Raw genomic sequence first — 24,174 nt, forward strand, 5'->3', positions numbered from 1 at the left:
GAAGAAGACCAATGAATGAGAACATAGTCAAAACTAATATATCATCCGAGTGAAAAGGGTACCAGTCTTTTATTATGTGGTTTAAACATTGTTTTAGATGATGTGAAATATTTGTTGAAGGGTCCTTTTGAAAGGGCTCGCAATTGAGAGATTTTCTAGCCCATTCTGGGTCTAGCTGTCAATCAAAAGTGGTTTGAGTGCTGTCATGGAAACCTTTGTGACATTCCCAACCGCTTCAGATAAGAATTCATTTCGGAGAAGTGGCCACTCGGAATCTTCCATTACATTAGTGTGCTTCAGCGTGTAGTCCAATTTATCGCAAAGTTCTAGTTGAAGCCCCTCACTCATGAGTAAATGTGGTTCTTGCTGGCTATGTTGCTGCATATCCTTTCTGATATAGTTGTTTTGGTGAATGGAGATCAGGAGTGTTTTGAGGTGAACCTGGCAGAAGACGGAGACACACCAACGTGTCCCCTCCACCCTGATCTGTGTCTCTCTTATGTAAGCTTGCTCATGCTTTGTCTAGCGCTCGTCAATTCCACAGTGCCATGAGTTCATTTGGACTGAATGTTCTCATTCATTCATTCATGGCTTAATTGGTTTCTGGAGAATGTCTGTTGATTGTCTGTTGTCTGTCTGTTGTCATCTTTTAAATGGCCTAACTTAAATTTATACATGTTCCATCTGAAGTGGATGTGCTGTCAGTATGGTAGATTGTGAGAACATCCCACGTTATCCAGTCAGTGAAGTCCTATTGTTCAAATCTCTTATTATGCTATGTTTTCATTTAACACTTTGCCTTGGTGGTCCTCCTCATTAGATCATTGTTCTGCAGTCATGGCACTCAGCAAAGCATCAAGCTATTTAATGGCTGACTAGGCCTTTTAATGGGGACCAGCACATGGGAATCATCCAGCCAGACACACAGGGCCTCGTTCGGTATCACACGTGTCATCACCTGCTGTTGGTTTGTCTTCGGCTTCACTTCACATTGGGGAACCACTAAATAATGACTGTCATTTTGAACTGAATTGTTACAGCAGCAACACACAGCCCTTGTCTTTAGTTAAACCTAACTGAGATGATGCTCAATACAATACATGTAATGTGATGCCTGCAAGTGTAATGTACTGTACAAACAATTATTATGAATTATTTATGCTGTTTCCCCACATTAGCTGTGATTCTAGCTCACAGATAAACACATTTGCATCTGCTTTATTTGCATTTAGTATTTTCAAAGGCATTTCAAAAGAAACATTTCAAACGTAATTTAATTTGATCTCCAGATCTCCAAATTTAACAAAGTATCCAAACTCTTTTCCTTGTATTTTTGGTAATACACAATGATGACACATCCTTACAACTCTGTTACTAACAGAGGTTTATTTCCTTTTTAGCAATAGAACCAGCAGCTGAATATGTAAAACTGTTGACTAATGAGCAAATCTGTTACAGATTCTTAAAATACAGTCACTCAACCAATCTAAACCGTGAAGCCCTGTTCTGGGTTGATCACTTTTATATTTAAGTGAAATAAAATTGCTACTAAAACTTTCGTTTACACTTTACTTGAAGGTATCTACATACGAGTGACATGATATGAGTGTCATGAACATGTCATGAACATTATAAACAAGTCATAAACATGTATGACTCAACACTTGTCAGTAAGGTTAGGGTTAGGGTTAGGGTTCATGTGTTCATGACAGTTTCATGTCACTCACCCTAACCCTAGATACCTTCAAATACACTGTTACCAAGCTTTCATAAACTATAGACAATTTTAATAGAGACAGAATGTGTGTTTTCTTCCAAAAATAATGGAGTAGTCACATACTGTCGAGTACATCACTTCACAAATGAGAAAATACCTGAATTAGAATGTACCAGTATAAGAGATGTCACTCTTAAATGGAGTTCACTATGCAAAATTAATTGGGGATCAATGATAAAATACCCCTGTGTTCAGCTGTCCATGTGTCCACAAAATTTGAACTTCTCAAAAATTGCTGAGAGAATGTTTGGGGTAATATGCGTGTCAAGGACAAAATTAATATTTTAATTGGATTCAAACAAAAAACACAGACATGACTCGAGGCAGTCTGAGATAAAAACACAATCAGAATTACCACACTTCCTATTGTAGCACAGGGGCAAATATGGATATCCCAGGATTCCTTGCAGCTGATAATGAGTGTTGCCTTGGGGGTTTGGCCATGAATTGCCAACACATCATAAATTGGTGTGATATTTGAGGTTGTTGGAAACAGGCGGGCCCTTCAGAGCTTTTCTAACATTGCAATCGACTGCTGCTCACGTTCTGTGTTGTTGTCGTGTGTTCTCCTGATCACTATCTTTGACCTCGTGTTTCAGTCAGGCAGTACAAGCCAATGGGTTGTTAGAGAGAGAGAGAGAGAGAGAGAGAGGGAGACAGAGAGAGAGGAGGGGGATTTGATTCCAGCTTCCATTTTATCGGCTGTGCCTCAGAGGATATGTATCACAGAGAACAATCTGGTTTATGAAATGAAATTACGATTAAATCAAGTAAAGACTTCCACAAGGTGGCTTTTTTCTCTGACACACTACAGCGTATCCCTCTGCCAGTTGGATCTGAGTGGCTTCAGCCCACCTGACACAGAACCTCCATAGAGAGATGAGAAATTCAGGGCCATGGAGATAGATCCTAGTTGGTGGCATAACTCAGGCTGTGAAAAAGCTAATACTGTACGGTTGATTTCTTCTGTAATTAGGGTTATGAAACTAAAATGTTGTGTGGGCACAATTTGAATGAGGGATACAAAAAAGAATAGGCACTATAAGGACTTTTGGCAGTTCCTAGAAACCCTTTTTTCACGCGTTTGGACAGCATGGAGCTGGTGACTTATCGTGTTCCTCTGACTGCAGCTCCTATAACTATTTGAGCTCCTTCCTTGGGTTACAATATTGTCCCTGCAAATAAGAACTATGACTGAGGCACATGCCAACTTGGCCAAGGCAGCAGGAGTGCCAGAAGCCCCACAAAATCTCTGTAAAAATAACACAGCATGTTTAAATTTGCTTAACATAAAAACTGCACGAGAAGGCTGCAGAGGCTAACTACTGTCATGCGACAATTTGCGTTCTGGACAGATGAGAAGAATAAGGATGAAGGCAATGCTGATTAATTTTTAATGCTTCCTGATGCCATGAGTTTCTATTTGATTTGAAAATGATGGCATGCTTTTAATCCATATGAAATGTTTGGATTTATTAGATTTGGGTGTTCTTTGGTTCAAGGTAACAATACTGATAAAAAAAAAAATGTCTCTGACACTCCTTAAAATGTCTATTCTCATGACCTAAATCAGTTAAATAACGGCATGAAGCCCTCTTTAGGGCATATTGTTCAGGGCTCTTTTTTTGATACCATGAGTTTCTAGTTTGTCAATAGAAATGTTTACTTTATGTTCATAATTGGGATTCCAACGTGTGTTGTCATCTCAGAGTTCCTACCGAGTGTGAATGCAAACAGAAAAAAGCCTCAGATCTAGGGGTAGCCTCTCCAGTGAATAGTTATTAGAACTATATTACTAGAACTGTTGTGTGCGAATGCACCTGATGCAATATCTTAGATGTGTCATATCTGGAGAGGGGATTACTTTTGTTTGCTATACATATGCTTGCTATGCCCCTCTTGTGTTACCAGTACCCACTGTTCTATTCATTCTACTGCCATTTTACATCTAAGCAATTTAAGTGTGGTTTAGAGATTATATTGACATGTTTATTAAAAGCCAATCCACATGCAAGGCCTGTCCATGTGAATGAAAATAATATTTAGGTCAATGTATATTTAACTGCATGCAATATGTTAAATATTCAAATGTACCATTGTTTTATGACCTGATGAGATTACAAATAACTGTTAACTCTTAGTCAACTGTTACAGAGCACAACGTCCAAAATATCCAACATGAGAACCACAGCTTGGAAGTCTGGACAATTCTAAATATGTTTCAAGACATAATAACAATAACAAAATCTTACTTTTCTAATCTAGGCCTGCAGCGAACCAACAGAGTTCCAAAAAGACATACCCTAACAAACTGAATTTGGGATGTGGATATGACATGAAGGTATTGTTGTAACAGATGATAGTGGTTGCCAAAGTCAGGTTTGTGCATTTTTTTCAGGGAATAATTTCTGAACTCAGTGCAGGCAACTGCATTATGCCCTCTTGTCCAGGGAGTCCTTCTGTCGCTACAGCAAGCTCCATTTGGATTGGCGTTGAGGAGCTGAGGGTACCAGCGCTCAGATTGAACACATTTTGCTCATACAGACCATTGCCTCACGGCCACCATCCGTCGGTAGAGCGTCGCTGCACTGCACACACAGAGACTGCGCGGAAAAAAGTGCTGCTCGGATAAGCCGCTGGGAGAGGACTAGTGGAGAAGGCGAGGAAGCGCGCTACCCGTGAGGCGACTCCAGCGATAAACAGAGGTGGAGAGAAACAGATATTATTTTGGTCGTCGCTCCTGCACACTTACTGGTAAGTTATTGGTGATTATCTCTGTTCATAGTGATACCCGTTAGACGATGTGCATTTGCTATGCTTGTAGCCTATAATTTACGGGAGCGTGTTATTGGTACCTTCGTCTTAGCTGTCAAAATACAAATGCGCACAGCATGAGGATAGGTTGCTTGGGCTCTGCTAAGGGACGTAGAAGTAGCCTACTTGTAGTGTTCTTTGAACAGTTAATACACATAGCATACCGATGTGTGTAGCCTATAATGCGTGCCGTCTTGTTAGTTTTCGTCATGTTAAGTCGCTCAAGGTGTAAATGTCCCATCGTCGATTCCCTGTCATTCTGTCATCAGCTTTGTCGACTGCTGCAGCTGTGCTTCAAACAGATCATTAATGTGATATTTTGACACAGTTTAGAATCCCTATTGTAATTAGCAGGCTACGGGTGATTCTACATCTTTGACAACGTTTTATCACTTAACAGGTGCATACACATCTGATAGACTTGCCAAATATCTGTCCAGTTCATCATGGGCGTACAATATAAAATAGGCTATACAGTCTGTTATCAAGCTTCTCTTTGTATCTGGAATCTGATGTGTAGATTTGGATAATATGTAATGTAGTATTGCGTCCACTATGAGAAATTGAGACTATTGTTGACTAATATTTTAAGCAAGGGAGCTCTTGATACTTTCCATCATGTTCTACGGTTTCTTATACTGCGAGCACGGAGCTGCGTTATCAAACTCCCGTTCCCGGCCGGACCCTTTCCTTAAAGCATTTGAGACTTTCTAATACTGGAGAATAATATCCGGATTAGCTTTGATCATTTCCCCCTGTCATCACTCTGAAACAGGCTTTTTTTTACATCAGGATTTGTCAGGCCTGTACTTGTAGAAACTTCACTCCAGCCTAATTCACTGCATTAATGAGTATTGAGTTGTTGTTGTGGAAAATTTTTACTTAGAAAAGCTCATGGAATATTTTACATGGTATTTCATCCAACAACCATTCCTTGGCAGCATTCATGATTGACTACTACTAAACAGCATAAATATCATGTGGGCCATTAGTCCTTCAGTCTATTGATGAGATAAATTGCCCGCGTTAAAGCCCTGGTATTTTCCTCAGACATCCATTCTGAGTCCAAACAATTGCAACACTGCGAAAACACACCCACCCACCCCCTATCTGTCTCCCCCAAGTCAGAGCCTCATTCTTTCAGTGAGTCTCCCTCCCTCCCGCCTTCCCTCCTTAACCCCCCCCCCCCCCCCCCATCCAACGCACCCCAGCCTTCCTACACCCAAACACAAGCGCCACACACACACACACACACACACACACACACACACACACACACACACACACACACACACGCTGCTGCTGCATTCCAGTACTAGGTCAGATCATCCAATTAATGCAATGCTAACGACTACTGAGTCATTGTCTGCAGTGTCCCAGAGGAGTGCCACGCTTTCAAACAATTGCTTTCAGGGGCTGTTAGACAACTGTGGCCCTGTATGGGCTTTACACAGCTCTGAGTGAGGATATGTGGCATGATAACATCAGAGCCTCCAGGCTGTGTGTATACCGCCTAAGAGTGTGCCATGGCTGCCGCCAAGGGTAGGGAATGGGCCTTGTTATTTAGACAAAGTTCACTGCTTGATGTGATGTCTCGAGGAGATGGTAGCTCACTTTTTGCTGACCTCTCCCAAATGCTGTGAGTTTGGCTAGACTCTGTCCCAGTAGGCCAGCCAGGGTAGCCGAGACAGATGGACCGTATGTATGGGAGTAAGACACTCTCAAAAGATACATGTCTGACCTACATGTTTGGCTATCAGCTAAGCGTGACCTTATGTCTTTGTATCTACTCACACTTCTACTATGACTACTACTACAGCACTACTACTACTACTACTACTACTACTACTACACACACACACACACACACACACACAGTGTGTTTACATTTGTGATTCAGGCTCATGGGATATGACTGTCTGTGGCACTGCAGTGTCTGAGGGCTGTCCAGTGTGTCAATGATGGGAAAGTGATGGGAAAAGCACATCATGTAGGCGGGTTCTGCATAGTGTTCGTTCATTATGAATGCCACTTATTTCTTCTTGTGGGCAGAGATGGTATGCGGACTATTCTGTCAGAAGTGTCCAGTTGGCGCTCGCTGTCTGGCAGGCCGTCGCTCGGCAGCCTCTTCCCCAACGCTGAGGGACAAAGCGCCCCTCACATGGCCTGTGGGCCGTCACCGTCAGGCTGATGTCAGAGCCATTTCCTCTCATGGATCAGTTGCAATCCTTTGTCATCACACTGTACATATATTTCGGGAGGGATTTTCATAATCTACTGGTTCACTGTGCTGTCAAGATAGAAGGCTCCGCTTTTAAGTCGTGTTATGGCAAATTTTCCTGCTTTGTATTCAGGTTGGCCTACTTTCTGTCCCCAAAATCCTGTTTTGGATATATCCTAGGGGAGCGTCACCAGTCGTTCTTGATATTTCACATTTAGTGTGAAACACCCCCTAAAGATATGATATGTCCCTTTAGCAATAGTGTTGGCCATAGTATCTCTCTGTTAACCACCAGAAAGGATTATATATGGAGATCTAAAGAGGATGAGAGCATGGTAAACTGGCTGTATTCACACTTGGAATACTTGGGATGAGACAGCATATATCCTGTCACAACTGACTAGCTGTAGTATTGTGTTGATATAATATACTTTCGTCTTTGCACTGACCCTACTCACCATTCCCCAAGAAGAGAATGTTTTCTGTCAAATCACTTTCCAGTTACTGAACAAATGCTCTCTCAGATATGACTAATGAACGGTAAGGATGCACACACCGACACACACACCGACGCACCGACACACTGACACTTCGACACACACGCACACACACACAACACACACACACACACACACACACACACACACACACACACACACACACACACACACACACAGAGATGAAGAGAGGCGTAGGCCTAGGCACAGCCACATAGACACACACACACACACCTGTCTTTCTTGTGCCTGTAAGGTGTCAGACTGGTGAGTGCAATTAGTGTTTCACTCCCGGTTAGATCTGGTGGCTAATCAGGATTGACACCCCTCCTTTGAGCGCCCTCCAAACAACTGCAGCTGTTGTTTACACCGCAGACCTGGACCAAATTAATACGACTGGATGAAGACTGATGAGAGAGAATGAAAATGGCCAAATGAGAAGACCGTTACACACTTTTCTAAGCTCTTGGGTATTGGAGCTCTGCAGCTCTCAAAACACCCCTCCCTGTCAAGTTCCCATTAAAATCAGATCAAAATATCTGCCAAGACAATGGTAGCAGTTTATGGCTGCGTTTCATTGAAATACAGAACAACAGAATATGAAAAGACAGAGCTATCATTTTCCAAGCATGAATGCAAAATGGTTTTTGGTTTAGAAGGTGTGTTTTTTCCATGGAGCTTTGCATATTTGCTGTGCGCTTTAAACCATGCCAACATGAATAATCAAGGATCTAATTTTCTCTCATCTCATAGCCTCCATACCACTGTGTTGTCAACTGTTTTTTCATTATGGAGAGAGGACTTGGTTGCTATGGCAGATGGTTGAGCAGGAGTGGTCTTCTCCAATCCCTATTTCCAACCTAGTGGACAGAATTATCACCCTGTCAGGTTATTAAGCCTCTCAATCAGGTTATTGTACCCCTTGGTGAGAACAAAACCAAGTGTTGGTCTTTCCCCCATCCCTCCTGAAGAACAACTGTGTTGGAGCTCGCCCCTGTGTGTGTGTGAGTGTGTGAGTGTGTGAGTCTGTGTGTGTGTGTGTGTGTGTGTGTGTGTGTGTGTGTGTGTGTGTGTGTGTGAGTGTTTGAGTGTGTGTGTGAGTGTGTGTATGTGTGTGTTTATGTGTGTGTGTGCTTGTGTGTGTGCCTGTTCCTCCTCTTGAAGTGGCACTGACGCTAATCAAACATGAGGCAGGGTGGTGCACGCTCACCCTCTGCAGACTCATGGCTTGACAGGTTAACTGCCTCTGACGTGCACCCCAATCCAGACGAGCTCGCGGGACCCCGGAGAGCCCACCCAAACATGATTTCACAATCTCGGCGTCGTCTCCTAGGATACAGATGCTCCCAGAGATATGGGGAGGTGTCATCGTAAGCCTTGTCGGCCTGTCTCGTCACAAGTTGCTTTGCGAGTTTGCCACCCATTGCAAGTGAAAGGAGGCGGATTGTGGGGTAGAGAAGGGGGGGCTGTTGGGTGGGTGGGTGGGGGGGGGGCTGGTTTTAAGCTGTGGGATCATGTACCTCCATGAAAAAAAGGGAAAGGGTGGGTAACGGAGGACAAAGGAGGTCTGTTTTCTCTGTCTTCTCCGGCCTGGGCCGTTGTTCTCACCCCTTTCTTGTGAAGTGGGGGGTGTGCTGGGGGGGTCACTGGGGGCCGGGGAGCGCCTCACAAAAGGAGTCAGTGCTCTCCCTCTCTCTCTGTTTTTTCCCTCTTTCGCTCTCTCTCTCTCTCTCTCTCTCTCTTTCCACCCTCTCTCTCTCTCTTTGAGGACTGTCCCTGACGGATGAGATGCACTCTGGTCAACCTCTGGGGGACAGATGTGTTAGGGGGCAGCTAATGGCTAAAAGGCAGCCGGGGCCTACATTGCCCCACAGCTCTGAGCATAAAAGAAAGAGGAAGATATAAGAGAGAGAGAGAGAGAGGGACAGAAGAGTTTATGAGATGATGCTCTGTGTCTTTCTGTGTCTCTGTGTGTGTGTGTGTGTGTGTGTGTGTGTGTCTGTGTGTGTGTGTGTGTGTGTGTGTGTGTGTGTGAAAGAGAGAGAGATAGACAGAGGGGGTTATGGGATGATGCCATGCCTCTGTGTGTGTGTGTGTGTGTGTGTGTGTGTGTGTGAGAAAGAGAGCGAGAGATAGACAGGGAAAGGGAGCCTCAGATGAAGAGCTTTAGAATGAACATAAACCTCCACCAGCCTCCTCACATTTGCATAATCTTAAATCCCCCCCACCACCCCATTTCTCCTGCTTGCTTTCTTAGGTTGGCGTGGTGGCTCGGCCCACTTGTTTTGTTTAATTGCTCAGCAAACACACTGCTGCCGCCCTCTTGCTGCTTTTCACGCGGGAGATTTACAGTCCAGGCAAGCAAGCCAACGACTGTCCAAGCCCCCAAGCACTCAGGCACAGCCTCCACTTGGAATTGTTTGAAATGAGCGAACGACTGTTTGCCCAGCACTTCAGTTGATGTAGATGTCAATGGAGCGTCATTTGTTGTAGCTGTTTGTAAATATAGATACACACTATGGTGTGTAGGAGGGGTTAAAGTATGGTTGGATGCTTTAATGCTTTTAAGCTTAAGTGATGAGATTTTTCTTCATTGTTAAGCAGACTAAGGCACATCAAAGAGAATTTTTGGGGAGGAGTGGCTGGCTGTTGAGAAGATAAATAACCTGTCCATATGGCAGTGGATGTCATAGGGAGGATAATGTGTTCTGGTTATGAAGCAGAAAGATATGACACACTGTGTGATATCACTGTGTGCAAGTGTGTGTGTGTGTGCGAGTGTCTGTGCCCGAGTGTGTGTGTGTGTGTGTGTGTGTGTGTGTGTGTGCGTGTACGTGCATGTGTTGGTGTGTAGTTGGACCAAAGAACATATTAGCAGCTCAAGGGGGTTCCTAATCCAGCTGGGATGACAGCTTGGCACAACATCTCCTTTCTCTAGCAGTGAGACCAATGGCCTCCTCCCTGTTTACGTTCCAGAAACCTTTCCAGTTCAGCCGCAGGATCACGGGAGAAGTGCTAGACAAAGAGACACAACCATAAAACATATTCAAACTGAGATCTGCCACTCTCTTTGAGCACCAACCGCAAAATATCTGTCTTCTCGGCCTCTGGTTGATGGAAAACAATGGTGCCTGGTGTTATCTATCTGATCTTATGCTACATGTTGTTTAAAAGCATAATCTATGTCTGCATAATCTTTGTCTAGGCTTGGAAATGATTAGGAGAGATTGAGGTCAAAAACCCATTAGAATCATAAAATTAGTGCGGTAGAGCCCACCCCCCCTTAGTTTACACTCCCCAATGGGAGGAATTCGAGAGGGTCACATGACAGGAGGTGTTTGAATGAACCAATGAGTTCCTAGATCTGGACAATAAGCATAAGAAGTGTTTCCTTGGAGTCTAATTCACTCTGTCAGCTATGACAAATTCTTCTCCTTTTTGGAAGCGCTTGCTCAGGCAGAGACTCCACGAGGGAGGGGAAGTGTGTGTGTGTGTATGTGTGTGTGTGTGTGTGTGTGTGTGTGTGATGTGTGTAGGATGTTGTTTTTCTTGCTCACTGCGAGGATTGTTTACACTAGAGGATTTACATATTTTATATTAAAAAACATCCTAGGCTCATCATTTTGTTTTCATCAGTTGTTGAACGCCACGCTAGACTCTGCACACATAAAAACGGTGTGCACAGACCAGAAATGTTTGAACATTGCTAAATGATTTGTTTCTTTTTCTCTCAAATTACAGTTTTGGACAAGCTCTGCCCACATCTGTTCATTCTCTCTTTTGTCTCTCCATCCATGTCAAATGAGACTCTAAAGTGCTCTGTTTGGTCCACAGAGAATTACAAAGTTGCAATATTTTGAGTTCTGGCGGCTCTCCGAAAATTGTGTTTGTACAAATCTTTTAATGAAATCAACAAAGAACAAAAGCCATTTGTGACTGTGGCTGTTTACCCCCTTTATGTTTTGAAGAGACCATTTGGCAGTCCCAGTTCCAGTGGATTTGAAATCTGTATAATCTCCTCTATGGCTGACCCAACAGAAAGGGGGCTTCTTTGCCTGCTTTTTTTGTGTGTTGTTGTTGAAGACTGGCTCCATTGGCGGCTGAAAGAATGGCATTGTCTACCAGATAATGCCCACAGCTGGCCCTGGTGGCTCAGCCCGCTCAGCCCATGAAGTGGAGGCAAGGCCTGGGCCTCTCGATGGCAACTCTATTGGAAAAAGCGCCTCCACTGATAACCCTTTCAGGAGCTTCTGGCATGAGGGGAAGTGGGCTGGCAGCCAGTCAGTCAGTCAGCCTGTCTGTACACAGTCCATAGCCTACATTACATGGTCTCGGTGAAGGGGCTTTCCTTGACATGGCTCAGGTGTTCAGGGGAGCACGTGGCTTGTCATTCCCTGATGGTTGTGAGTGACAGATGTGAATGTAGGTAGGCAGCTATGCATTTTCTGTGGCGTCTGCCGTGCTGGAATGGCGTGTGCCATTACGCTCGGGTTTGTTTTCACGCTTTTTATTTTTAGTGCGAAGTCGAAATGGGCTCATAAGTATAATTACACAGGAGGTGAGTGATGCCTTGGGCTGTTTTCCTTGCAAAAAAAGGTAATCTTGCTCACAGTTTATTTTTGGCACTGTTTGTCAAAACACAAATAGAGCCATCAGAGGCCTTCATAAAATAATTTCCTGTCAATGAGGGGCTTGTTCTAAATTAAACTGGAGAAGGGCCGGCTGAGTGTGGTGATTAAACGTAATTGATTCGGCTTGGGGAAATATGGTGGCAGCAGAGAGGGAGCGATGTGGAGCAGGACAGAGAAGGAGTGAGTGAGGAGAGAACAGAGAGAGAGAGAGAGTGAGAACAGGGAGAGAGAGGGAAGGAGAGAGAAGAGAAGCTGGAAGAGAGAAGAAGTGAATGAGTGTGAGAGAGAGAGAGAAGAGAACAGGAAGAGAGAGGGAGTGAGTGAGTGAGAACAGAGAGAGAGAGAGAGAAGGGGAGTGTGAATGGGCTGTGCCAGACTACATTTCTACACTCCGAGTTCTTATTATCTTATTGTTGGATTGGGCTCTCTTGGCACAGCAATTCGCGGGGAGAGATTTATTGATTTTAAACAACATGGCTTGCTAGATGCCTCTGAGCAAGGCAATACCAATAACCTCAGGTTGACTCTAAAACAAACAGCAAACTCATTCGAAATCACTTAACCGTTAATTGAACATTTGTTTTTTGGTAATTAAAATAGTGATTTGGCACTATTTGTAGCCTCAGAGCTTTCTCAAGTCGCTGTAAGATTTCCTGCCTTATTTCTTCTCAGGCCTCCCAAGCGTTACTATATGTGTTATTAAACGCATACAGCACATTCATGCTTTATTTGGCACGGGTCAGCGACCACGGCGATGGGTGGGCGTCCCTCTGTGTGGTTGCCATGGCGGGAGTCACAACGAGTCCATTCGGAGGCAGGCTTAATGGACGTCTCGGCGAGGTTGACTGGGTCCAGGGGGCCACCTCCTCCTCTTCCTCCTCCTCCTCAACCCTTTCACACACTCACATACACACACACACACACACACACACACACACACACACACACACACACACACACACAATGACTCACGACACAGCTCCTTTTTGAGCCGTGCCACCATGGCGGATACGTTTGTCACTTGGGGCAGTGCATGACAGGGGCCCCGGTCGCTCCAGAATCTCTCTCTCTCTCTCTCCTGAGTCCCTCCCCAAAAAAAGTGTCCAAGACCTCGCAGTGATGATCTGTCTGTGCTCAGCGCTATGCTCGGCGCGGTCTCGTGGCCCTTCTCTTGCGTGAGGACGGGTGAACGCTGAGGGGATGTGACAGCAGCCGCTGATGTTGTCATCCGGCGGACAGGAAACCCAGCGTGCAGTCGTGGCTGTGGATTTTTAGAAGGGGAGACGCCCGGTGCGCGTTTATGTTTGAATCTTTTGATCTCAGCTTGCTTGCATGTGTACTCAGTAACATGCCTAATGCAAGAACTAACGCTGAAATGGGATGTGAATGATTTGCTCCCTGAGTGGTACAGTGTATACATCAAGCTACCAGTTGGAAGCAGAAATCTGCTAATTTTCCTTTCCAGTAGACTGTACTGAAATACAAGAATATTTTGGAGTCATACTATCAATGCACCGGATCTTTCATATGTTTGGCGTGAATACAGATTCATGAAATCTTTTTATTTTGCTCTGGAATCTGGGCTTATAGCTGATCTTGTCAGATAAAGGAGCAATCACCTCTCAGAGAGAGATTACCCTCTTATCCCCACCACTCTTTCCATCCCCTTTGAGCTCTAGTTGAACAAAAATCAGGAAATCCCCCATTTGGCTCTGTTCCTACTAAGAGAGTGTACATCAGATGATGGAGTGGCATGTTTATTTGTTTTTTTTTTGTCTTTTGCCACTGTCTGCTGCTGCCCCTGCAGATAAAATGCAGCCCAGTCTGTTTTTTGGCAGGAAATGCGCGGTGAAAGATTGTTGTTTTTCTTTTAACGTGAAGGTTTCCTCAGACGAGTGTGTCCCGCGGTGCCATGAATACACTTCAGCCACATTTGTAGCATCTTGCACTTGCCAAGTATATTATCATCAAAGCCTGTCCTGTTTCCGTTTATATCTATTTCCTCCACTGTAGATCAAACAGGCGTAATCGCTTTTACCTGGAGTACATTTCAACCGTCTTGCAAAGAAAGAGTTTCTCCAGATACCACAAAACTTGGCTTCTGTTATCGTGGTGGTAAAATAGAGGTGGTCCACACCCCTGCCAAGGTAACTGGAGATGGTCTGGTTTTCCTGAAACATGACCCCCTCCCCTTTGCACTGGGGATCTGACAAACAGCATTTGTGTCTTGTGTTGTCGCTGTTCTTTATGCCTGTTCCATTAACAGAGCGAACGTCAGAACTCACTTTTGCAAATACCTTTAGAGAGCTGTTTGAGCAGTTGGCAAAAGCTCTTATTATACGCGTTGGCTGCATTGCTAGTGGTGCACATTTTGCTTTTGATCTTAGTGCCCATTGACAATGGTGCGTAGGATTGATCCACATGTGGGTTTGCTTGTGTTTGTGCAAACAGATGACTTCATCAGTGGTGGGTCTACCTACCTTAACTGGTGTATGTTAACAGAGCCGGGGCTGTCCTGATTGGATTTTCCATGCTCCAAAAATCCAATTAAGTGTTTGGCGCCTGGAGTCCAAATCGTAGGGATTACTGGTTCCCACGTACCCTAACTCCAGTCCTGGGAGAGACTGATAAATCAGTGGCCCTAATCTCCCACGACTCCATTGGTGACAGATAAACCAGACAAAATGGCTGCCGACGAGCTACCTGCACCTCCTTTGGCGATGCACGTTAATCAAAAGGCCTTGAACCAGCCAGTTCCCTTATGACTGCTACTTAGCATAGGACCCCAGTGATAGCCTTGATGTGAACTCAGTCATGAGGTTGGACTTTTTAAAGGTGCGTGTCTATCAGAGCAGAGACGAGAGTGTGCAAGCCGGTAGGCCATAAACATTCAAATGAGGCCATAAATATGTTGTGGAAGCATCAGGGAAGAATTGCTCTGTGACTGTGTGTGCTTGTGTGTGTGTGTGTGTGTTTGTGTGTGTGTGTCTGTGTGTGTGTGTGTGTGTGTGTGTGTGTGTGTGTGTGTGTGTGTGTGTGTGTGTGTGTGTGTGTGTGTGTGTGTGTGTGTCTGTGTGTGTGTGTGTGTGTGTGTGTGTGTGTGTGTGTGTGTGTGTGTGTGTGTGTGTGTGTGTGTGCGTGCGCGCGCGCGCGCCCCTGTACGTGCGTGCATGTGTCTGTGTGTTTGTACGTGTGTGTTGTTTTATGTGATGGTACGTGTTCAGGCTAATAGGTTTGGGCATAATCTATAATTGATCTGTATGATGAAAACACATTTCCATTTTTATGGCCTGAGTTACCGCTATGATATGAACCATAATGCATTCCCATTTACCTTGGGGCTTCATCGCATGCATTTGTCATAAAAGGCCAGTTGTGTGTAAAAATGTTCTCGTCAGAAGTCCACAAGAGCAACCGGGCATTTGAATTACACAGCAGCCGTAGTGAGACACACACTTGGGACTTTGTGTGTGTGTGTGTGTCTCTGCGATGTCAGTAAGTGTCTCTGACTGAGGAGCCTGACTCGCGTCTGACCGATCTGTGTGTCTGATGCCGGACCCCGCTGCCCTTTGGATAGGAGCAGACATTCTCTCCCACTGGTCAGGCCCTGGTATTAACCCTGGGCCCACTCCGCATCCTGCCTCAGAACCGAGCCTGATCTCTGGCCCCGAGCCCCCGGCCCTGCTGGGCTACCGACCGACCTTTCAAAGTCGTCACCGCTGACAGGCTCTCTGACGCCCTGCCTATGGAATCTGTCTCGTACGCCAGAGCCTCTTTGAAGTCTTTGAAAGGGATTCCGGGGGTGCGAAAAACTGCAGCGAGTCGGCCTCTCACTTTGGGTTGTTACTCTGTAAGCTTTTTTGACAAATTGTTTGGTATTCATGGGAGCGTGCTCAGTTGTATTTATGCCTATGAATGTTTTTGTTTTCTTGATTTTCCTTTTCCCCTTGACATTAGCATATTTTAATCCACCTCCAATTCAATCTGTTGTTTTATTAATAATTAATGTGTAGGCCATTTAAATCCAGCGTTCCTTCTCAATGAACTCCTACCTTGAAATCCTCATTTTCTACCCTCAGCATTATTTCACCCACTCATTCTCACGAAACATCAGAGATGCACAGTAGGTGGCCCTGCACCTTTTTGTTGTGCTAACATCTTTACGGAGTGCCTAACACCTCCGACTTTATGGACTTTCATTCCCCGAGCGATTTTTTACGGCAATAAAAAGTAAATGTTAACCGTCATCCACTTTCCCTCTGAATAGCACAGTTCAGAGGCTAGTGCTCCCTAGGAGATGGCCTTTTGAGACGGCGGATTCGGAGCGCATGAGGGCCACTCGTGGTGAGTGGGATCTGAGGGTCAGTGGGTTAGAGGGGAAGAGGATGGTACCAGGAAACACCTTCCCTCTTAGCCTGGCATGCGGACAGGCCCCTGAAATATGGCACTCCCTTTGATGACCTGGACAAAGCAACAGCGGGGCGCTGGGATCTACGTCCGCAACCAAAAATCCAGCTTTAAAAGAAATGAAGAGTTCAGATTCAAAAGCCTCTAAACGCCACTTCTGGCATTCCTGGTTTGAAATATCGAGTTGTAGGCAAAAACCTATAGCCTGTTTGTCCACGACAAATTTCCCTTGGGACATAATAAAGTAATCTTATCTTATCTTATCTTATCTATAGGAGTGTGATGAAAAATGCTCATTTCAAAGAAAAGTGGTCTGGCAGGTTTAGAGGGTTTTGCATCTGAACTCTTAAAATTCCTTTCTATTGAAAGACTGTTTTTGTAGCTATTCATAACAACAATAAATATTCCATTTACTTGGGAGTGAGAAGAAAGACATTTCATTGGAGTGTTCAATTGTATTAATGGCCACATTCCAGTCATAGGACGGGGCATCTCAGAACGCAGGCTGTTAGTGACATGGGCTGTGGGTTATATTGGTGCACTGGGGCGAATGTTGGAATTGCTCTGGAAGGTGTTACTGGTCCATTGAGACTTCCGAGGCCTTCACCTCCTGATATGTCCTCTGCTCCGAGTTATCCTCATTTCTCTGACCCATTATCTGCCTCGTCCCCAGGGCAATCAGGTGGAGGTGTTAGAATTTATATATATTTTTTATTTTATATCTATATATTTTCGCTTTCCAGCCTTTTAAACTCCCTGAAATGGGAAATGCGATTTGAGAATGAGACCGGGGGACTAGAAGGGAGGTGTCAGGGAAATGGCCCTGCTCATGGAGGCCCATCTCTGGCTGTGAGGGTTGAAGCCTCCCTCTGCTTTGACTAATGGTCCTTGAAGAGCTGACGGTGTAGGCAGATGAGCAGGAGGAGGCTGAAATACATTGTTCCGGGTGCCTATCAGCATGTTGCTAGAGAAACAGAGCAGACATGCTTGATGAGAGAGAGAAAGAGAGAAGGAGAGAGAGGGAGAGAGAGAGAAAGAAGGAGAGAGAGTGAGAGCATCTTCATCACGGGAATATCTTGAGTCGCTGCTTGATGCTGGCAGGGATTTTTGCTCTTCCACTCCACTCTAAGCTGTCTCTAGATGTTGACATGTGGAGGTGGGAGAAGAAGAGGTGGCATATTTGGCTGGTGCAGAACACTCAAATAACCTCTCGTTTCCATTTTATTTTTCAGAGTTTCTTTACACGAAGAAAGACTTCTTGGCGTTAGACAGTGACACACGCCACGTGAGAGAGAGTAGAGAGAAGCGTCCTAGATGTCTCCACTGATTGAATCGCCCACACGGAAAAAGCCAGGCATTGATCATGTTTGCCACTGTGACAGAACTCTATTCATGCACCCGTCTTGTGTGACAGCTTCTCCTGATTCATAAAGTCATGGAATTCAGCCGTATGGAGTGAGTGGGTGGGTGGGGTGAAGAATTCCTTTTTCTTGCGCACATCAAAAAAGGCCCTCTTGACGTCTGAGAGACCAGTTTGACTGACAAGGTAGCGCCTCTTCCCACTGGTAATAGAAGAACAGAGAAATAAAACTCTTTACCATAACACTAGGCGACCGCATGCTTCACTCACTGCTTTGTCCCCCAAATTAGTTTGAATGAAGACGGGTCTGACATCCACCAGATTGGTTTCTGCGGATAGAAATAGCACATACCGAAATACCAACTTCATTAACATGAAAAATTAATACCTCTCGACTCCATGCCTCACAGTGAACTCTCGCTGACGCTATTTGATGAATATTCCTTCATTTGTACATGCTAGTCAGCAGTAGTCCACTGCATTCTTCTATCTTAGACGGAACCTTCTGGATGTATGTGTTATACTGACGTTATTGACCCTGGGGTGTTGCATTATCTCAGGTTATGAGCTCCATCTATCCATAGGGGCACTGATCAATGGACATGCATGCAGCCAGTCATCTGTGTGTCATCTGGTCCGTGTTTTGAGAGCCTTTCATTAGTATGATCCCCCCCAGAAGCTCCTTAGCTCATTAGCAGCCGACCACTGGGACGGTTAAGTGGCTTAAGTCATGATACTGCTCATCCCTCTCCCGTGCATTTACTGCCATCACATTTCGCTGTGAAAATGAGGGGAAAAAGTCAGGAGCGATTGCTTCAGCCCTGTCTGAGGCGCCGTCTGTGTTCACCCGCCATAAGCGACAACCCTGTTATTTTTCTCTCACAATGTAATATAGCAAAATTAGATAATGCTAACTCGGCCTATGGCTCCCAGTTCACAGAGAGTCCGTTTAGAGAGGCTCTGAATGCAGTCTATGCTAATCTGCCACGACAGGTGAATTGATTCTCCCATGTCCACAGCACACACTGATGCTGCTATTCAATGAGCTGTCTCTGTAATTTTCACTACTTTTTGCGGATAACACTACTCGGAGGATAACAATGCTCTGCCTTTCGCCAAAAAAAAAAGCCCTGAAGCCTCTCTTTCCCTCAAAAATGTCTTCCACAATAACATCAGCTCCATTGAAGTAACTTCTTTAAGTCAGGCGTCCATATAAAGTAGCTTCATGGCTGCTGCTCTAGCCGCGCTGGCCTCTGAATGGAGGGGCCTGCTGGGATCAGACGGCGGCAGCGTCCATTGTGCTCGGGGCTCTCTGTGGGGAACACGGGCTCTGCCCCGGGGCCAGGGAAGCCAGCTCCGCGCTCATAGCCCCGGGACGACGACGGTCCACTCTCCCGCCTCAGACAAACCCAAACCGCCCCATCCGCCCCATGTCACGGTCAAAGTCGTGCCCTCCCCTCCAAAGCACCTATTCACCGCTGCTGTGGACAATGCATTCTTTCCATGCCATAAAGCAGATGCCTCTCCATGGGCACCACAATGTGGCTTCGCGGCACTGGAAAGTGTTTACCATGAGAAAGGAGACTCAGGGGCCTGCCTGCCTTTCGCCCCCGACGGGATTGTGTGTGTTTTCTTTTTTTTTTGTTTTGTTTTTGCGATGCCCGCTCTTCAACAAGCTCTCTCTGCCGCCCAGAGGGGATTGGTCCGCCCCTCACGTAGGTATTATGTTTCCCCTCTGGCCATTGGCTGGTGCCGACAGGTATTGTGTTCCCCCCACACCCCCTGACAGTCGTGAGCGCGCTCCGGTGTCATTGTGCCTTAGAGGAAGTGGGACTAAAATGTGCTGATCCGTCGCTTCGCTGCCAAAAGAGCAGGAAGAGCTCGGGAAAACGAGCCGGAGCCCTGAGATTAGAGTCGCACGGGTTAAGCGCCGCGGCAACAGTCGCGCTGTATACCTAACGGTCCCCTGCAGGGTGGGGGGGGGGGGGGGGGTGTTGGGAGGTGAGCACAATAAACATAAACCGACGCTGGATCACCACGCTTTTCACACCGCACAGAAGCCAGTCCACAGTCAGGGGATTAGTTCCTCCCCGCCACACCACGCGGTAAATAAACTCGCATTCCACAGAGGCTATTACTTTTTCTCACTGCCGAGGAAGAATGCGGGAGCAGCATTCGCACCGAGGCACGGATTCCACTCCTCTTCTTTTCATTTGTCAGACCGACAGGTGCTCGATGAGGAGTCCCACACAGCCCAAGCTGCCGGCAGTGGAGGGCCCTATTAGAGTAAACTAACATTTACCAAGTGGTCCATCCAAGCAGTCTGAGTAGCAGAACAATGGACAAAACTTAACTTCACCATCCAGGACAATAAGCATTTCAAAGGCCTCGTCGACAGAGTTAATTACGACACGGTACTCGGGGTACTAGGATTAGTTTCCTTTTGTGCTCAGACGGCACCTGAGGGCTCCTTGTCCGAGATGTGATTGGTGTAATTTAACTTGGTCTGCGTCTGTGGAGGAAACCCCATCTGGCCACTTTATTCATCACGACTTAATCTAACCCAGCGACGACGCAAACGGCACCAGTCTAAACACACTTGATTAGTCGTTGTTTATACAAAGGCTTTAGGGTCTCCTTGGTGCAGCTCTTATCTGCTAATTGATCAGTCAAGTGGAGTGCAGTCTGGAGGCTGCTGTGGGAGCGCGGCGCTCTCCCGTCTGGCAGGTCACAGGAGTCAGGAAGTCAGGCAGCAGCGCGTCCACTCCAGCTTAGATTGTTATTCAGGAGCGCACGGCATCGGCGGGATCTACCTTGCTGCCCTTTGCCACTTTTCCCAGCTTATCCGCTCTGACAGGAGGCCTCGGAGGTCCTCCTCGGGTTTTGGCCATTATTCATGTGCACGCTGCTCCCGGGCCTGAGGAGAAGATGGCCACTCTGGGCTCTGCGCTAGCACCTGGCGATGGAAATAGCCAGCCAATAGGCAGACGAGTTGAGTTTGTTTACTGATTCTGCGAAGACCCAATTTGACCCAGACTTAGATAAAGGAAAATAGAAAATGATTCTCTGTTTGTGTATGTGTGTGTGGGTGGTAGTGTGTGTGTGTTTGTGTGGATCATGCACGATTCATCTTCCTCATTTCTACGGCAGTATCTCAGCTCTCTGTTTTCACCTACATTCAGAGTCTCATATTCAAATGCTCAGTGCAGAATGTTTGATTACAGTCATTATCACGGTACCATGGTGTGCAGCTCCCGTGAATCAAACAGGATTTGGACAGTCTATCACGCAATATGTTTGTGTGCTGACTGCTGAGACGCACAGAAGCTGAGATGGATCCCCGAGTGTAACGGCGCTCTGTAAACATCTGACACACGTGAGTGGAGCTGTGGTGAGATGGGTGCGCTGTGCCCGGGCGCCGTGAGGACGCCAGACTGACGACCTGGGCGTTTTCTACTCTCGGTGCTGGAGCCCCGGCGTTGTGGGTCAGCGCCCCATATGGTCCTGATGCCACAGAGACTCTGCAGTGGAGCTTTCAAGGCTCAGTGCTTCAGCCTTAAAATGCTCTCTGCTTCTTTCCACTTTGGAATGAGAATCTGGGCTGGGCTTGCCACTGTAACATTGCCATAGCGTGTGAGTGTAATGTTCTTGTTTACATTGCTCTTGTTGTATATCTGATGTTTTGTAACATGTTAACACATGTATATTTTGTACTTTATTGATGGTCTTTTGCTGACTGCATTTGAACCCAGACCTTAAGATACTTCCTGGTTTCTGATATCTTATGTTGCTATTGTTTTACCAGGTGCACATAAATATTTGAGTGGGTTTGGTGAAATAGTATGCCTGTCTGATTAGAATTGTAGCTAGCTTCCTACTCCTTCAGAGTGTGAATTCTCAGTGTGGTGTCACACATTTCATGTGTTCAGCTCTACATTGTCATATACTGTAGTTATAGTTAGGTTTGGAAAATGGGATGTTTTATGCTTAGTTAGTGGAAAGCGTGGAGAGCTCTGGATGTAGGTTGACTGGGATTTTGTGCTTATTTCGCAAGAGCAGCCATGTGCATGCATAACAACAGTCCAGAAACCATTTTATGAAGCACCACCAGCCTAGATGATTATACATATGGGAATACTTTGGGAATACCCTAATTGTTACAGGCCCTAGAGATATTCCTCTCATTACCTTGCATACAACACACACACACACACACACACACACACACACACACACACAGAGAGAGAGAGAGAGGCACAGATACACTTATACTCACACACCATTAAGATTTGAGACAGATTGTTCATTGACCCACTCAATGCATTCTGCCTAGAGCTGATCCAGTGAAAGTACTAAGCAAAAAGCATCTGCGTGGTAGTATATAGACCCCATTTAAACCAACCTCCCTGTGTTTGCCTGGTCTGTTATGTCCTCTATACTCTACTTCTATTCAAATGGACTCTCACACCCACTTAATGCCTTAATACTGCTGTGTGCCTTCCGTTTGGTTAAACCATTTTAAAGGAATCCACTACCATGGACATCCTGTAAACAGAACCGTCTGTAGCCCCCAGTAGCAGTTCTGATCAATAATACTTCCATCTGCTTCAACAGAGGGATCTGCCCACCCGAGGTTTAGCCAAAAAATAAAGAGAGAAAAACAACTGATATCCTAGAATCAGAGACCCAGTTAAAAACAGACTCAATATTATGTTGTCGATCTAATCGTGCTAAATGCTGCGCTGAGCGGAGGCTCCAGTCCCAAACCAAAGGCTCGGCGGATTAGGACTGTTTGCGGTGTGAAGCATATTTAGGCTTGATGGCAGCCCCCCTGGTTGAGTGCCCCGGGTGGCAGTGAAGGGTTGCGAGGCAGCAATTAAAGTAAAGCTGGAGCGGCACACATAGCTTGTTAGCAGGCCGGCCCGCTCCTCCAGCCGAAACAAGTGCGTCTGTTCTCCCCACCGCCGCCCCCCACACCCCCCCTCGCACCTCCACACCTCCACACCACAACAAAGAGACGGTGGAGATGAAAGCACACGCGGCTCGCGCTCGCCTGATGACTAAACGCAAGCGCGGAGACGCGGGGCGGCTGTGGTGGGAAGGGGGGGTTGCGGAGGCGCAGTGGCGAATGGTAGAAAGAGAGAGAGAGGGATAGAGAGAGGGAGTGAGAGAGAAATGGGGAAATTGATTCGTTTTTCAGGCATTTCTAAGAATAGAACGGCGAGATGTGGCTGCTTCTCCTCCCCGGCAAACTCTTGTCGCCGTGCACAAAAGTGTTCAGTGTCTGAGGTGGGATGGGAATCGGAAGTCCCAGCGGGCACACTGTCACAGAATTCCTATCATATGATACACCTATGGAACGCCGCGGAGCGCCTCAGTTCTATACATCACTGCAGTTTGATCATAAAGAATCTCTTTGCAAAGACTTCTCGCCCATATAGCAAGGATGAGCATGTTGTATCTCTCTCTGTCTCTCTGTGTGTGTGTGTGTGTGTGTGTGTGTGTGTGTGTGTGTGTGTGTGTGTGTGTGTGTGTGTGTGTGTGTGTGTGTGTGTGTGTGTGTGTGTGTGTGTGTGTGTGTGCTCATGCTCATGTGTTGGTGAATTATAGATGCTGTGTAAGTCTACTCCTCTAACAGGTGTGTGCCTGCAGCCTCCGCGGTCTGTCAGAGGAGTCTCTCTCCCTCTCTGCTCCATAATTAAATGTTACAGTGACCGCTTCTGCAATAACAGCAGGTTCTGCTCGATGGAGCAATGAAAGACACACACAATCATACAGATAGAGATACACACACACACACACACACATATACACATAGACAGATAAAGTAACACATACTACCTTTCTCTCTCTCTCTCCACACACACACACACACACACACACACGCACACACATACACACACGCATACACACACACACACACACACACACACTCCTATAGAGAACCCCCCCCATCCCACGCCACACACAAACAGAGCTGCTGGTGTTGCTGGCCAGCAGAGCGGAGGAGGGGGCTGAGTGTGTTGCTCGGGTGTCTGCTGGATGATATCATCACATTGTCCCTGTGCCGTCACCTGAAGCCCCAGTGGGCAGGCCCCTCCCCCCCCCCCCCCCCCACTAGCAGGGCTGCCCAGACTGCTCTGTGTGGGGGCGCTAGCCGCCAGCCCTGCATGGGACATGGGCCGTGTGAATACCAGCTGGGCGCATGGCTGCCTCGCGCCTCCAGAGTGTGTCCAGGGAGAGCATGCTGTTGGAGAGGGTCTCTCTCTTCTCTCTCTTCTCTCTTCTCTTCTCTCTCTTCTCTCTCTCTTCTCTCTCTTCTCTCTTCTCTTCTCTCTCTTCTCTCTCTTCTCTCTGGTCTTCTCTTCTCTTCTCTGACTGCCCACCCCCACTCCCTTTCTCTGCAGCCAGCAGACATCATCTGCCAACCCTGCAGCCCACTGATGCCACTCCAGTCCACACACACA

General features: G+C 46.2%; 1 protein-coding gene across 1 annotated transcript in view; it reads left to right on the forward strand.

Moving 5' to 3' along the window:
- The first annotated feature begins 4,441 nt into the window (after positions 1 to 4,441).
- Positions 4,442 to 24,174, forward strand: part of LOC134093416 (neuronal cell adhesion molecule-like) — a 66,805-nt gene continuing 47,072 nt past the window's right edge. Inside the window, exon 1 of the mRNA XM_062546464.1 lies at positions 4,442 to 4,531. The gene's annotated coding sequence lies outside the window, so the exon portion shown is untranslated. The remainder of the gene's footprint in view (positions 4,532 to 24,174) is intronic.

Source organism: Sardina pilchardus, chromosome 10 (assembly GCF_963854185.1).
Source record: "Sardina pilchardus chromosome 10, fSarPil1.1, whole genome shotgun sequence".
NCBI classification, from domain to species: domain Eukaryota; kingdom Metazoa; phylum Chordata; class Actinopteri; order Clupeiformes; family Clupeidae; genus Sardina; species Sardina pilchardus.